The sequence below is a fragment of the Phyllostomus hastatus genome, unplaced genomic scaffold (genome assembly GCF_019186645.2).
Source record: "Phyllostomus hastatus isolate PE091 unplaced genomic scaffold, TTU_PhHast_1.1 phas_scaffold_182, whole genome shotgun sequence".
Classification (NCBI taxonomy): Eukaryota; Metazoa; Chordata; class Mammalia; order Chiroptera; family Phyllostomidae; genus Phyllostomus; species Phyllostomus hastatus.
In genome coordinates, this window is record NW_025334013.1 from 28,747,790 (window position 1) to 28,763,386 (window position 15,597).

The 15,597-nt window shown below is 39.5% G+C and overlaps 2 pseudogenes; one reads left to right on the forward strand and one right to left on the reverse strand.

Moving 5' to 3' along the window:
* The first annotated feature begins 4,664 nt into the window (after positions 1-4,664).
* Positions 4,665-5,602, forward strand: LOC123832083 (annotated as a pseudogene).
* An 8,189-nt stretch (positions 5,603-13,791) lies between these two features.
* LOC123832084 lies at positions 13,792-14,383 on the reverse strand (annotated as a pseudogene).
* Positions 14,384-15,597: the final 1,214 nt, after the last annotated feature.

Genomic DNA, 15,597 nt, shown 5'->3' on the forward strand with positions numbered 1-15,597 from the left:
AAGGGAGAAGATTTCCCTGAGATATTAGATTTCAAACTTTATGTCAGAACCCTCTAGGATGAAGAGGATTAAAAATCACCAGTCAGCAGAGAAATAGAAAAAGCATCTAGCCCTGGCTGGTGTGGCTCAGTGGACTGAATGCTGGCCTGCGAACCAAAAGATCTCTCTGGCTTGATTCCCGGTCAGGGCACAAGCATGGGTTGCAGGCCAGGTCCCCTGTTGGGGGCCTGTGAGAGGTAACTGATCAAGGTATCTCTCACACACTGATGTTTATCTCCCTGTCTTTCTCTCCCCCTTCCCCCCTCTCAAAAAATAGTAAATGAACAAAATATTTAAACGAAAAAAGAAAGCATCTAACTGAGGTTTGGGAGGGGGAGATGGTGGGATAGGCCCGGGTGGGGTGACACCTGAGCCAAGTCCTAGTGTGGGAATAAGGGCTGAGCACGGGATAGGGTGTATGAGGACAGTGGAGATGCGGGCACTGGTTCTCTTCCAGGCTGAAGGCCTATCAAAGGCCTGAACGTACAACAGGGGTAGAGAGAGGCGGGAAACTGGGCACGCTTGTATGGAGATCATGTCTGTATGGGAAGAGGGGAGATGGGGGAGAGAGTCATATGCTAAGGCTGGAGCAGTCTGCAGCGGCCGGTCATTTAGAAAGGGCTCTGTGCATCTGTCTAGAGCGATGGGGCACTGGGGACCCTTACAGGGTGTTAGACAGGGGCGGACAGGCACAGCGTTTATTTTGAACACCCACTTGCAGTATAGTCCATATGGAGAAAGCATTGAAGAACAAGAGTTCAGAGGCAGGGAGACCAGGCAGGGGCTGGTGCAGGAAGGAAGGAGAGAAATGAGGGGCTTCTGATCCAGGGCAGAGGAAGGGCTGGCTCTGAGGTATGTGTAGGCGGTAGACTGGTCAGGTGAGGGGTGTGGGCAGGAATGGTGAAGACTGAGAATGGCTTGAAGTCTCCTTCGAGTCAGTATTCCCACCAAAGGTAACCACTGTAAGAACATACCATGATGTTTTTATCCATTATACTGTTGGCTGAAACTTGGGTATTTTTTCATTTTTGGCTATTTTGACTAGCGTTTTGAAAACTCGTGCATATCTTTTCTTGGACATATGTATGTATAGAGAAGCATGTGGGGCTATAGTTAGGAATGGAATTGTGGGGTAACATGGTATGGCTATGTGTCCATCTGTAGGAGATACCACTAAACAGTTTCCAGAGGGACTGGATCAATTTACCTTCCATTAGCAATATAAGGAAGCTCTGTTACTCCTGCTGACACTAGGGGTTCTCCGTATTAGCCCTTCTGGTGGGTGTGACCTGGTGGGTGTGTCCTGGTATGGCCCTGAGCTCTTAGTTTTTGATGTCTAGAGGATTAATGATGTTGGGCATTGTTTCACTTGATTAAGGGTGAAATTTTTAAAAAGTAGTTTTCCATTATTCTATTGAGTACGTTCTTTTTGTCAATTTATAGTTCTTTATTTATTCTGGATAGAAGCCTTTTAAATTCTTTATTTTAATGTAATGTGGTTTATTATTTTTTCTCTATGGTTGGTGCTTTTTTTGTTCTGTAAGAAATTTCTGCCTGCTCCAAGGTGATACATTTTTGCATTTGATTCTAAAAATTTTATTTTTTTACTTTAACCATTTCAATCTACAATACATCTGAAATATATTTTTGTGTGTCATGTGGGCTAGGGTTCAAAAAATATTTTTTTTCTGTGCAGATATCCACATGATCCAGCAGAATTTATTGAAAAGACCATCCTTTCCCCACTGCATTACAGGTGAACTTTGTCATAAATCAGGTGATCGTATATTCATGAGTCTCTTCTGGGGTCTATTCTGGGCTTGATTCAGTTCAGTTAATCTATTTGTTTATTCTGGTGCCAATTTCATACTTAAATGTTAGGGTTTTATGGTAAGACTTAATTTTTGGCAAGTCCTACATGTAAGTTTTATAACCAGGCTGTCAATTTCTGTAGGAAAACCCTGCTGGGGCGTTGACTGGGATTCCACTGAACCTACAGAGGTCAGTTTTAAATCTTTGTGGTGTTGGACTGTCCAACCCACGATCATGGCATATCCTCCGTTTACTTAGGCCTCCCTTAATTTCTCTAAATAATGTTTTTCTACACATATTTCATTAGAGTTATTACTATATATTTGATTTTTTAAAATGTCCTTATAAATTTTTTTCTAGTTGCTTGCATAGAGAAATGCATTGAATTTTTGTGCATTTCTTATTTTGGTTTGTCTTTGATTTCTTTCAAATTTGCTACCTGCACACTCATGTAGTTTGCAGGCAATCCCGGTTTTATTTTCTCATTTCCAGTCCTTTGGCCCTTTATTTATCTCTCTTGACTTACTTCACTAGACAGGATCACCAGTAAAATGGTTATTAGAAATGGTAATACTAAACATTTTTGTTTCATTGCCAATATTAGCGAGCAAGATATTAATATTTCACTATTCAGTACAACATTTGCTGTAAGTTGCCTCTTCTTTTATTGGAGATAATATTTATCACAGTAAGAAGGTTCACTTCTATTCCTAGTTTAATAAGGGGTTCATTTCTAATTTTAATTGATTATTGATTTTTATCAAATGCTTTTGCTGTATCTATTGAGTTAATCAAATCATTTTCTCCCTTAATTATATTAATAAGATGAATTACATTATTAGCTTGTCAAATGCTAAACCAACATTGAATTCTTAAAATAAACACAATTTGATTGTGATGTATTATCATTTTTATGTCACTGAATTTAATTTACTAATATATTATTTAGGAGTTTTGCCACAATGCTCATGAGAGATTGGCTTATAAGTTTTCCTTCTTGTAATGTGTTTGTTATTTTTTGGTATTGAGTTTATTCTGATCTCATAAAATGAATCAGAAAAATTTAACTTTTTGTGTGCTTTGGAAGAGTTTGTTATGATTGATATTATTCTCTTAAATGTTGAAAGAATTCACTAGTAAATCTTGGAATTTTCTTTCTTGGAAAGTTTTAAATTATAGGTTCAATTTTTTTTGGAAAGATAGTGGACTTTTGATTTTTTCTTCTTATGTCAGTTTTGGTAATTTGTGTTTTTAAAGACATTTGTTCATTTAACTGTCAAGTTTATTGATATAAAGTTTTTTGTAATTTAAAAAATTATCTTTTTAAAAGACTGTAAGATCTATAGTAATGCTCACCTTTTCATTCCTGATATTGGTAATTTGTGTTTTATTTCTCTTTATCTGTCTTGCTAAGTGTTTAATATTAATTACCTCAAAGAATGAATTTTTAGTTTTGTTGATTTTTCTCTATTATAAATTTACCATTTCATTGTTTTCTGTTCTTATATTTATTATTTTATTCTTTCAACTTCTATTTGGATTTCATTTGTAGCTTTTTTTCTAGCTTCTTGAGATGGGAGGTTAGCTGATTAATTTTTGGCCTTTCTTCTCATATGCATTTTCATCATGAAAGATGGAAATAAATTCCCCCCTAAGCACTGATAATGTTTTATTTTCATCATTATTTAGTTCAATATATACTAATTTCCATTTTTATCTTACTTTGTTTAATACATTATTTAGCAGTGTATGCTAATTTCAAAGTAGTTGGGTATTTCCCCATTGTACTTATTTCAAGATTGGTTTCTAGCCAATTTTACGGTAACCAGAGAATATAGTCTAAAGGATTTCCACTCTGGATGTTTTTGAGCTTGCATTTATGCTGAAGCATCTGATGAATTTTGACAAATGTCTTATGAGGCTACATCTTATTTCTTTTAGTTTGTGTGGCATATGTCTTTCATTCTTCCTTGTGAGTCTACTGTCCTCATATTAAGTCATGTTTCTTTTCCCTCAGATTTACTGAGATATAATTGACACAACATTTTTTCAGTTTAAGGTATATAACATGTTGATTTGATATGTTTATATATTGCAAAATGATTAAGCAATATATATGGTTTTTTAAGGCAGCCTGAAAATATGTCTTTTATTAAAATATTTAGTCCATTTGCATTTAATGTAATGTCTACATGCTAAAGTTCATATTTGCCAGCTTTCCATTTATTTTTTATTTTACCTACCTGTTTTTGTTTAAAGTAACTTCATCCTGCTCGCATCATCGTGTCCCTCTGGCGCCCTCTATTGACAAAGCCTCACATTGTCAACTGGCAAAGGAGGAATGGGTGTGCTGACGAGGCTTTGCAGCACGTCCAGACAAGGGGTCTCCAAGGCAGACAGGAACTCCACCTCTGAAGGTTTGGGGGTTGATGTGATGTGAACTGGTGGTTGTTAGATATGTGAGTGACTAGTTTGTTCTCTGTAGGGTGTGAAGTAAGACTGGGGAGATTGCATATGAGCAGTTTATGGTTATGTATTGTTTTAAGGAATTGTGTTAGATGCTTCATATACTGTGCCTCTATAATTCATAAAATCTTGGATAGATTAGTATTACTATTAGTATTAGTCACATTTTACAGATGAGGAGATGGAAGCTCAGAGAGGATAAGTCACTTGCTCAACACAGCAGATGAGTAGTGGGGCCAGAATTTGCATCCTAGCTTGGTTGCCTCCGGGGCAACACTTTTGCTAGACCATCCTATGTTCAATGACATTTACATGAGTGTGATTCTCTTATAGACTCTGCCTTGTGGATGCCTCCAGTGCAGAACCAAAGTTGGGTTTCTGAATTTATCCTGCTCGGATCCTCCAGTGACTTCATGTCCAACAAGGTCCTCTTCATTGCCTTCCTTCTCTATTTGAGCTCAGTCCTGGGCAATGGGCTCATTGTCACCCTGATCTGCCTGGACATGCATCTTCACACTCCCATGTACTTCTTCCTCTGTATCCTCTCCCTGCTGGACATGGGCTACATCAGCACCACTGTACCCCAGATGGTAGTGCATCTTCTTCTCAGTCTCAGACCATCTTTTTTGCTGGCTGTTGGCTGCAGATGTTTGTGTTTGATGCTCTGGGCCTGATTGAGTGCATTTTCTTAGTCATCATGGCTTATGACCGATACAGAGCCATCTGCTACCCAGTGTGTTATATGTTCATCTTCAACTGGGGCCTGTGTGCACAGCTGGCAGCTGGGATCTGTACTTGTGGTTTCTTCCTCTCTCTGATCCATACTTTTTTCACCATGTGGCTGCCTAACTGTGGGCCCAATGTGGTCAACCACTACTTCTGTGAAAGCTCTTCAATACGAAGCTTGGTTTGCATGGATACTCACCTCATTGAGATCGTGGTTCTGGTTACAGTGTGTTCAAGGCTGCTGTCCCACTCTCCATCATTGTGGCCTCCTATGTCCATTATCGCCCAGTCCATTTTCAAGATTAAGTCTGTAAGGGGCCGTTGCAAGGCTTTCTCCACCTGTGCTTCCCACCTGACTGTGGTCTCACTCTTCTATGCTCCAGGCACTTACATCTACATGGGGCCCAACTCCAGCTATTCCCCAGAGCAAGACAAGCAGATCTCATTCTTTTACAATGTCTTCATGGCCCTGCTCAACCCTGTGGCCTATAGTCTGAGGAACAAGGTTATCAAAGGGGCTTTTCTCAAAATGATGGGGTGGAGTAGGGTGGCCTGGTAAACTGGGAATCAGGAGGGGCTTGAGGTAGAATGTCCAGCAATGAGGAAAGGGACATGTATAATGTATGTGGCCAACACTGTGCATCTGAACCAACATAGTACTTAATCAGCAGGACAAATGTGGTACACAGAACTGACATGACTGTCTTAATAAAATTGCTACATTGTGGTACAGTGACAACTCCATAATTGCAGTGGCTTACAAAAGCTGACTTACTGTTCGTGTTTCATGTCAGTTGTAGGTGAACTATAGCCTTTGCCTTTGAATTTTTGGATCCATCCTGAAGGAGGAAGCCCTATCTCTAATGTACCACTCTTAGGACAGAGAGAAAGGACCAAAGGCTGAAACACATCTCTTTGCTCACATCTTATTGGTCAAAGCAACTTAAATGGTCAAGCATTTTCTTCCCACAGAAAAGTAATGTAAATCATTTGGTAATGGGTATGGATGTATAACCCTCTACAGTGAAAGCAGCCAATAATGGGGATAGTAATATAATCTACCACAATGACACTGGGACCAATAGAATACATGTACATCCAATGTGTATGCATCTGAATGACATGGTACATGGACACAGTAGAGGGCCAAGATAAAGTAAATGAAAATGACATGTAAGCAATAAATATCTGTAGACCACATTGAAAATAAAGCCAATGGTATAAGGAAGCATGGTAGCCCACAGGCCTGACTTGATACATGAAACCTATGTTATTTATGGGGCTAACATCATATACTGTGTATTACACTGTGGAAGGACAAAGAACTTAACACTGAGTGACTAGGGTACTAGTCTCAAGCTCATTAACTTGTTTGGTGACTTTGGACTGTTTAATTCCTTTATCTGGATCTTTCTTTATTCACCTGTAAAATGAACACCATAAATTTAATGTTTCTGAAATGCTATGACCCAGTAGGTGGAGTGCATGAAACTCCAATGCAGTAAACTGTGAGTCTTCTGTGAGCCACAAGCTGAAGAAAGAAACCATAGAATAAAGAGTTGCTACATGTGCGCTGCCCATCTCTGGCCATCTCTGGCCCTCTCTGGGAAGTGCACATGGCCCTGACTCATTCTTTCAAGGGATCTTGAGGCTCTCTGAGAACCCTGGCACAGAGCCTCAGAGGCAGCAGGGACATCCTGCTATCTTCCGGGATGGTGGCCCAGAGGTCTTGGGAATAAATCAGTTCAGTTCCAGTAGCATCCATTCTGACCCAGCCAGTATCAGATACTGTAGAAACCAACTGAGACACGTGGAGAGACATACAGTCATGAAGTTAAAATCCACAAACCAAAAAGATGCCACAGAGATCTGTGGGGACCAAGGACCTCATAGGAGTGATGTTCCCTCAGTGGATACCAGGCCAGAGGACCAGGTTACACTTCACCCCACTTCTATTCACCACTGTGTCCCTCGGCACTTTGTAAGCTCTCCAGAGGTTGAAGGAGAGAGAAGCTCCGAGAACATTAATATTATTTTTTCCACCAGTGCAATGATAGGTCAAAGGAGAAATGAAGTTGAATTATTGAAAAATAAAGTTGCAGAACTCTGAGGAAGTAAACAGTGTTCTGTAATAGAGGAAAATGGAAGAAGAAAACCTACTTACCAAACATTGACAAGTGGAACCTTATGAGGCATTAAAATTTAGCTAATACTGGAAGATTAGGAGTTACCCATACAAATAGCCAGGAGAAGGGCATTTAAGGCAAGGGAACACCAGACACAAAGTTTCCAAGCCAAGAAAGGAATTTGCATTGTCCACAGAGATGGAAGAATGGTCATGTGACCACCATAAAGTGAGCAGAAGAGGTAGAGATAGCATTGAGAGGTAGGCAAGGTAAAGTCCTAAACAGCCCTATATGAGATAAGAGTTTATGCTAAGTGAGGTGGGAATGTTTGGGTTCTTATTAAGGGAATGATGTAGTTTCAGGAATAATAGACTCCACTGTGAGTGGGAGTGGGACTTGAGGTGACTAGAAAGGAGGGGCGGGAGACAAAGTTATTGGGGATGAGAATGTCAGGGACTCACAGGCCAGGAATGAAAATAAAAAATCACCCTTTTAAGAATGAAATCTTGGACTTCTGACCAAGATGGAGGTCTAGGTAGATATACTTTGCTTCCTTGCACAACCAAAAGAAGGACAACAACAAATTTAAAAACAAAAACCACCAGAACTTCCAGAAAATCAAACTATTTAGAAGTCCAACAACAAAGCAGTTAAAGAAGACACATTCATCCAGACTGGTAGGAAGGGCAGAGAGGGGCAGCCAGGATGGAGAGGATGCATGGCAAGGCAATGGATAGTGTGGGTAAGGCAGTGGCTGGTAGACCAGGTGGTCCCACATTTGTGTGCAGATAAACTGGGAGGAACAACTGGGGAGTGAGACAGACCACACAAACCAGGTTTCCAGCATGGGAAACTAAAGCCTCAAAACCTCTGGCTGTAAAAACCTGTGGGGGTTGTGGCAGCAGGAAAAACTCCCAGTTTCACAGGAGTGTTTGTTGGAGAGGCCATGGGGTCCTAGAATGTACATAAATACACCCACCCAGAAATCAGTGCCCAAGGACCCAATCTGCTTGTGGGTAGCAGGGCAAGTGACTGAAAGTGGGGCCACAGCCTAGGAAGTGGTATTGTTCCCTCTCTGATCCCTCCCCCACATACAGCACCACAACACAGCGATGTGGGTTTCCCCACCCTGGCAAATAACTAAGGCTTCACCCCTTACAATGTAATAGTGTGCCAAGACAAAGAAATATGACCCAAATGAAAGAACAGATCAAAACTCCAAAAAAAAGAACTAAGTGATGAGGCAATAGCCAACCTATCAGATGCAGAGTCCAAAACACTGGTAATCAGGATGCTCACAGAAATGACTTAGTATGGATGCAAAATAGAGGAAGAAATGAAGGCTAAGAAAAGTGAAATAAAGAAAAATATACAGGGAACCAACAGTGAAGGGAAGGAAACTGGGACTCAAATCAATGACTTGGAGCAGAGGGAAGAAATAAACATTCAACCAGAACAGAATGAAGAAACAAGAATTCAAAAAAATAAGGAAAGGCTTAGGAGCCTACTGAATGAATAAGACCTTCCTGGTTGGTGTGGCTCATTTGGTTGGAGAGTCATCCCATAGACCAAAGGGTCACTGGTTAAATTCATGGTCAGGGCACATACCCAGGTTGTGGGTTTGACCTGGGTCAGGGATCATACAAGAGGGTTGTTGTGAAGATTAAATGAAATAATGAGTGGAAAGTGATTGACACAGTGCCTTGCTCATCAAGTTGTCTTTATTACTATTATTATTAATTTGGTCATCTTCCCATACAACATGAATACTGTGTCATTCACCTAGCACATATTAGGTACTTAATGCTAGCTGAATAAATGTCTGCATGCACTGGAAAGAATAACTATTTTCTGAACCTGATAATCATCACTGAGGAGGGAAAAAAGACAATTAGACATTGCCCCTAACTTCAGGGAACTCAGAGAGCAGCAGGCAGGTGAGACATGCACAACAGTTACTACTGTATGAGGCCGGTGTAGTCTGAGAAGGTTGCACCTAGGTTGTATTTGAGTTTGGTTGTTAAATGGGGTAGTTCATGGATCTGAACCTACAGAAATGGTGTAGAACCAAGCCAGGCAAAAAGTAAACAGTTGAAGGCTTTATCATTGGAGTTAGTAGTGCATCAATTCCAACACTTTTTTTTTGCTGAAAATGCACACGTTTACTTAAGTCCAAAGCTCATTTTTACCCATTTCTTGATTTTTCTGAAATCAGGACTCACTTTTCAACCTTTCAGTTTGATGAAGTATTCCATTCTTTTTCTTTCTCCTAAACATTGTTATTAATATGATTAGGCATCTTTGATAATGTCTCAGATTGAAGAAATACAACTTTTTTTAAAATTTATTTTATTGTTGTTCAATTATGTTGTCTGCATTTTCCCTTCACCACTCCACCTCTGAAGAAATACAACTAATTCCCCATTTTCCTACTTACCATCTGTGGTTCTATACATTTACATGTGAACTCTAATAACCCATGATCTGTCCTAATTTATCACTTTTCTGAGGGCCAGACTTGATTATATCTGCTGTGGGGATGGTGCCAGGAGACAGATCACTCAGCTACTGCATAAATCTAGAACACTGCCCAGCATCCACTTTTCACTGTGCTTCCGTTGTTGTTTCCCAGTGGTTGGCATGCACCCTCTTCTTTTTGTGGAAGAGTTGTATTTTCATGGCATAACAGACAGTGAAGGGTGGTCTGAGTTTTCACTCCATAGAAACATTTATGAGTGTGGGGATTTAAAGAGCTTTCAGACCAGAGTTCAGAGGCTGCTGTTTGTGCCCCTCAGTTGTACAAATATTCCACTTAGCAAAGGCTCAGACCTGCCTGTCTGGGGAGGTGAGGTGGCAGTTAACAACTTGGCAGTTAGAAAATATGCAGATTCTTGAAAAGCTTGAAAATTAGTACGGACTTCAGGGCTCTGACTCCAGGAGTGAAAACACGCATCAGGGCCTCGATCTGTGCCCCAGTTGAAGTAGGTTTCCACCAGTGTTACATCCTGATCATGCAGGGATGCACCTGGTCCTTATATCTGGCTCCTCTGTGACAGTGAGAGAGTGTAGCCATGAGGTTAGTGAGCCATGTGCTCTTGTCTTGAAAACCACAGTGGTCTGGTGTCTGGCTCAGAGTAGGCACCTAGTCCATAACAACAGATTTGTCAGACTAACATTTACCATGCCAGTCATGCTACAAGGCACACTCACAATTATATTTTGAGTTTTATTTTTTTGTGTATACACTACTTGCATTATTCCTTTGGTTGTTACTCTGGAGCAAAGGTGACCCTATTCCACAGCATGAATGAGCAAATCTTATATTTTTACAAGTTTGTAAAAAAGGAAGAAGAAAAATAGGAGACTGAGCCCATAGATGGCCTTCAAAGCCTAAAATATTTGCTATATGGTTCTTTATATAAAAGTGTGCCAACTCCTGCTCTAGAAAATAAAGTCTGCATCGCTGAACTTACAAAACTCTTACTTCAATGAGTACTTTAGCAATTGACAAACAATGCAGGAAATTTTACAGTGGTTTAAGTCCATTTTCTCCTCCTATTCTTTGCACAATTTTAGTGTCCATTCCCACCACACACACAACTATGGAGTCAGAATCTGCATTGTAACAAAAGTCCCTATTTGATTCCTCTGCGTTTTCAACAGAGAAGCAGTGATTTAGCAAACGCTGCTAGAACAACATGACACACCTGTGGCAGTGGACCCTTAGTATAAGCTTCAGTACTTTTATCAAAAGCATAGCAGTAAATAAAGCTTTTAGATAAATCAAGAGGAGATAACTCAACTTCCTTGGCACAGGTGTGGCTCCAGGGTTCCAGCTAAGATTGACATCCATCTGGTGTCCTGTGGCCTCATTGGCCAGCTGACATTTTTTTTTATTCTTGTTTATTCTATTACAGTTGTCTCAATTTTTCCCCTTTGACCTCCTCTTTCCAGCCCATTCCCTGGTCCCACAGTCAATCCCCACACCATCGTCCATGTCCATGGGTCATTCATACATGTTCTTTAACTAATCCCTTCCCTTTCTTTCCACCATTCCCTCCTCCCCTCTTTCCTCTGGCAGCTATCAGTTTGTTCCATGTTTCCATGTCTCTGGTTATGTTTTGCATGTTAGTTTATTTTGTTCATTAGATTCCTCTTATAAGTGAGATCACATGGTATTTGTCTTTCACTGACTGGCCTATTTCACATGGCAAAATAGTCTTCAGTTCCATCCATGCTGTTGTGAAGGGTAGGAATTCCTCTTTTCTTTCTACTGCATAGTATTCCATTCTGTAAATATTCTAATTTTTTAATCCCTTCATCTATGGATGGGAACAGGCTGTTTTGCATTCTATAAAATGGCACTATAACCTCACAGGATGTTTTCTCCCATATGGCACAATAACTAAGACTTCAGTAGGCAATTCCTCTATTCTGTCAAGCTCAGATGTCTGGGTGTTCAGGCACAATGGGAGGCTACTGAGTTCTGTGAGTGAGACAACAGTCATGCTTTTTTTCTTTAAGATAAAGTATGTCTCACAGAGATGATGCTGCATGGAATATATGGCAATGGATAAGATACTCTGTAAAATCATTAAATTGGGGGTGAGTCTACCTAAAGGTTTGTCAGTTTTGTTTACCTTTCAAAGAACCAGTTGTTCATCCCATTGATCTCTTCTACTGTTTTTTTTAGTCTCTATTTTATTTGTTTCTGCAGTGATTTTTGTTATTTCCTTTCTTCTACTAACTTTGGGCTTTGTATGTTCCTCTTTTTCTAGTTCCTTGAGGTGTAAAGTTAGGTTGTTTATTTGAGATTATTTTTTTGTTTCTCAAGGTAGGTACTTATTGCTGTGAACTACTCTTAGAGTTGTTTTGCTACATCCAATACATTCTGGTGTGTTGTATTTCCATCTTTATTTGTCTTGAAGTAGTTTTTGTTAATCTTCATCAGAGGATATACTTAGAGAGGAAGAGAGACAGATGGACAGACAAACAGATAGACATTGGTGTGAGAGAGACACATTGATTGGCTGCCTCCCACATATGCCCTGAATGGGGATTGAAGCCACAACCCAGGCACATGCCTTGACTGGGAATCAAACTCTCAACATTTCGGTGGATGGGACAATGCTCCAACCAACTGAGCCACTCAGCCAGGGCTCAGTGTAGCTTTTTCTTTTTTAATTTCACTTTTGATTTCTTCATTGACCCATTGGATGCTTAATAACATGTTATTTAATCTCCACATATTTGTGAATTTTCTTTTTTTTTTCCATGTAATTGATTTCTAGTTTCATACCATTGTGGTTAAAAAAGATGTTGGATGTGATTTCAACCTTCTTAAAATTTGTTAAAACTGTTTTTGTGGCCTAACATATAATCTGTCCTGGAGAATGTTTCAAATGCATTTGAGAAGAATGTGTACTCAGTTACTTTTTGATAGAATGTTCTGTATATATCTAGTAGTCCAACTGGTTCAATGTGTCATGTAAGGCTGACATTTCCTTATTGATTTTCTGTCTGGATGATCTATCCATTGATGTAAGCAGTGTATTAAAGTTCCCTACTATCATTGTTTTACTGTCTATTTTCCCTTTAGGTCTATTAATATTTGCTTCATATATTTAGGTTCTCCTGTGTTGGGTGCATAAATATTTACAAATGTTATAGCCTCTTGTTGAATAGACACTTTTATCATTATGTAATGTCCTTCTTTGTCTCTTATTACAGCCTTTGTTTTAAAGTCTACTTTGTCTGATATAAGTATTTCTACCACAGCTTTTGGTTTCCATTTGTATGGAATATCTTTTTCCTCCATTCACTTTCTGTCTGTGTATGTCCTTATATCTGAAGTGAGTCTCTTGTAGGCAGTGTCTAGGTGAGTCTTGTTTTTATTTTTTAATCCATTCAACATTCTATGTCTTTTGTTTGAAGAATTTAGTTCATTTACATTTAAAGAAGTTATTGATAGATATGTACTTATTGCCATTTCATTCATTATTTTCTGGCTGTTTTATAGTTCCTCTGGTCATTTCTTCTTCTCTTTCTCTTTTCCTTTGTGGTTGGATGACTCTCCCTTAACAGCATGCTAAGATTCTTTTCTCATTATCTTTTGTGTTTCTACTATAGGTTTTTGCTTGGTGGTTACTAATACCTCAGTTTCTTCATTTGCTTGAAAAGAATAATGACATTTACCTCTAGAGTTGTTATAAAAGTTAAAATAATAAGTACATATCAAGCACTTAGTGATGCCATATAGAAAGAAAAAAATATAGTTATTATTACTTATGCACAATGAATATTGTGTAATACATTCTACAGATATAGAAATTAAATCCCAGAGAAATGAGGTAACTTTTCCAAAGACATAGAAGGTCAATTGTGTATTTCAGCCTTGAACACAGTTCTCTTTCAGTCCTTTCCTAATGTTCCCAGTAGTCAAATTAATACACAAGTTGTTTTTTCCTAGATATCTCCCTGGGCTCCTCATTCAGCCCAGTAACTTCAATGACACTGTGGGTGATATAGACAGAGGCCAGAGACACTGCAGATAGGCCTCACCCCTGGTTTATTGAGTGTCCTCACTCATTCTGATTAACTTGAGGAAAACTTTCTTTACACCTTATTCTGGAGAATGTAGATGATATAAGGTTGAGAAAGGTAGGGCTACCCTCTTGTTATCCTCTGGGGAGTCTTCAGAGCCAGGTCTCATGTACATAATCATACATAGAATACAGAACATGGTGACCATGGTGATTGTGAGGATCAGGTGGAGAGGGCCTTGATTCATCTCTGGAGTGAATCTTTAGAATAGCCATGAAGATGCAAACCTGTGAGACCAGGATGAGGAATAATGGGATCAGAAACAAGATGAAGCTCAACATAAAGTCCACTCAGGGATGGACATGGTCATTAAGGGATGTATATGCACAGGCCAACTTCAAGACAGTAGGAATTTCACAAAAGAAGTGGTTGATCTCATTGGGACCACAGTGGGGCAGATTTATGGCAAAGACTGTGTAGACAAGGGCACAGGTGAGACCACAAAGGGTAGATCTGGCTGCCAGAAAAACACATAGAAGGTGGCTCATCTTGGCCCCATACTGGAGTGGATAGCACGTGGCAATGTATCTGTCAAAGGCCATAACTGCAAAAATCCAGGTCTTTGTGATGCCCAAGTTCATAAAAAGATAATCTGGACTAGTACCCAACATAGAAGGTGGTTTTATTTTTCCTCACTAGATGACCCAACATCTGGGGCACTATGGTGGTGAGCATACTGAAAAGTGTGTGGGCTAAGGAAAAAGTACATGAGTGGGGGGATGTGTGTGCATCTACTCTGATCAGGGTAATAATATGCCCATTGTCAGGACTGTAAACAGCAGATGAAGAGGAAGAAAAGGATCTAGTTGGTCCTGGGATTTCTAGAGAATCCCAGGAGAATAAACTCAATTACTCCATTGAGCTGCAATTTCTCCAGTCTTGCTATGCATGGCCTTCCTTCTGAAGAAAGAAGAGGAAAAATTCCTGAGTTCTTTGTATTCTCAATGCAAAAACACCATGTGAAATCCACAGGAACAAGGACTGACGGCATCTCAGAGCTAAACAATCAAAACGAGATACCTACCTCCAAGCTCAGGAAACATTTTATCCAAATTGGCCTAACATTGCTCCAGGCACTTAGGGACTCTATAAGTATTTGTTGGTTTTTGTAACTAACTAGACCTGATATAATTCCAAGGATCCTGTGAAAGGAATTGTACACAATAGAAGGCTTATTTTGAAGAACACACACACATACCCATAAACCAAAGCAAGGAGGCTAGGGGAATAAAAAATCTTGTATAGTAAACCAAAAACTTCTGGAGCCTTCTCTCTGTAGCTCCCAAAGTTATTCTTTCAAATATCAAGATTAATAAGTGTTACAAAGTTTAGTGTTAAAGTAAAAAAAAAAAAACAAACCCTAGCTTTTCCTCTTGGTCTTCTTTCTCTCTGATACTGCACCTTGGAAAACCCACACACGATAAATTTTCAGGAAGAAAGGGGTGTTTCAAATAAACTTTTTGTAGAAGAGAAATCTTCCTTTTAGAATTTTTATCCCCTCACCCACTTTTCCACCCCTACCTTCAGTGGTTACAATTATAAAAAACAAATTGACAGGTGAAGATGACCAGAGGCTCAAGAATGGAAACCTAGAGCAAACTACTGTGTCACTGGCATTCCTCAAGAAAATGAAGTGTATTTACCTGGAAATTTGGTGCCTGTGTGTCTGGAAGCTTTTCTTAAACACTAGTAAGGACTCTTTCACAGCTCACAGGAGAGAGTTGAATGATGAGTGGAAATTAATCTTCACTTTGATCTGGACTCAGCCCTTGAAACTACCTTGTCAGGCCTGAACAACAGAACGGTAACTGACCAATTCTCTTAT